Source organism: Aegilops tauschii, chromosome 5 (genome assembly GCF_002575655.3).
Source record: "Aegilops tauschii subsp. strangulata cultivar AL8/78 chromosome 5, Aet v6.0, whole genome shotgun sequence".
In the NCBI taxonomy this organism is placed as follows: domain Eukaryota; kingdom Viridiplantae; phylum Streptophyta; class Magnoliopsida; order Poales; family Poaceae; genus Aegilops; species Aegilops tauschii.
Window position 1 is genome coordinate 457,525,410 of NC_053039.3, and position 1,681 is coordinate 457,527,090.

Consider the following 1,681-nt stretch of genomic DNA (forward strand, 5'->3'; position numbering starts at 1 on the left):
GAGGCACTGGCGAGATCGACGTCCTTCTCTGAAGAAAACGATAGCAGCCACTGCAGTGTTCTCTGAACTTTCTGAACTTGACATAGACAGTGCACTGCAGGTGTTCGACAGAAGGTTTTGGCTATGAGATAAATTTTTCTGGAGCTGTAACTTGGTGAGATGACCACTCAAAGCACCCAGGGGCTGCCTGATTTTACTTGGAATTTTTGGAGAAGGTTTTGAATGAATTTCACCAAATTTGTCAAATCTGGTCCAAACTTGCAGCAGGTGTAGTTTGAAAATTTTGAACTGAAGACCAGTGGATCTTCATGGTTCTAGGTTGAGGGTTCAAAGGACTAGGAGGGGAAGAAGGTTTGGGGACAAAAATCAAAACAGAAAATGGAGTTCCTTTGTAAATCTCCAAGTAGTAGGATAGAAGACAGAAATTTGTTTGAATAAGATTCAAATGGAAATGGTCACATGGGGAGGTCCAACTTGCTGGATTTGATGCAAATCATGATCCAAAGGTGAGGGAAGGGTTAGGAGAGAGGATTTGCACTAAGGCCATGGCAAGAAGGAATTGTTGAAAGTGGCAAAGGAGTTTTCCAAAAGCCATAGTGCATTTCCAAAAAGATTTTTAAAAGTTGTTTTTCCCCCAAAAGAAAAACATTTTGTCTTGAGTCCAAATGAAAAGCAAGAACTTCCAAGACCAAAGGCAGATCTTGGGTGAATCCAAACAAAACTTTTGCCATAAAGAAAAATATATGAGAGGGAGAGTCCTCTTGAAGAAAAATTTAAATCACTCCCCTCAAGTCAAATAAAATCTTTTAAAAAAAACCAAATAAAAACTTGGGTGTCACACCAAACGACCGGCCGCATGTCGCCAGATCCAAAGACGGAGCTGGACCCCCCGCAGGCAGCGCGGGGCCCTCCAGAAGTGTCGTTGTGCCACCCCCGGGTGGCGCAGCGACCTCCAAGACGCCCACGCCGGCGACCACTGCGTGTTCTTCCCATGGTGTGCGCGACGAGCAGCGTCACCACGCTGGTGACCCTGGGCAGCGCCGTGGGAAGAGCCCTATGCGTCGTCCACGGGATGAAGGAGTTCAGCATGCCCGCCGAAGTGCTGGCAAAAATGGCACGCAGCCGCTGGATCGTAACGGAGCTCCTTCTAACGTGGTTAGAAGTCGAAGCGCACCGTGATCCATGCAGCTGTCGCCGCCGCCCAACCCAGCAGAAGCTTTGGCGCGCGCGCAGCTGCTCCTCGACTTCCCTCCTGCTGCAGAGATGCTCGACGAGTGGAGGGCCACCATCCGGAGCCTCGTCGCCATCGCCAACAAAGACGATCTGCGGCCGGCGGGGACCTCTGGTCGGCGCTCCACCGAGCCACCACATGCTGGCACTGGGAGGACCGGGGGAGCTGCGGCCACGATACACTCTCCTCCTCCTCGCCAGTCGTCGTGGGAGTCGGCCCGTCATGACGACGCTTGTGATAATATCTCCATAGCGTCGTCCGACCCGCGGACCCTCCGCGACCAGCGCCAGGTTCTTCGGGAACGAGCTCACGAAGACGCTCGGACCACCGTCGAGCGCCGGCGCGAAACGCGCCGCCAGTCAGACAAGCGGGCAGGACCCGCTATGGACCACCCAACACCAGGGGGCTCCGGCGGCCTACCTTACGATGTGGGCTGCCCGGCCTTCACCC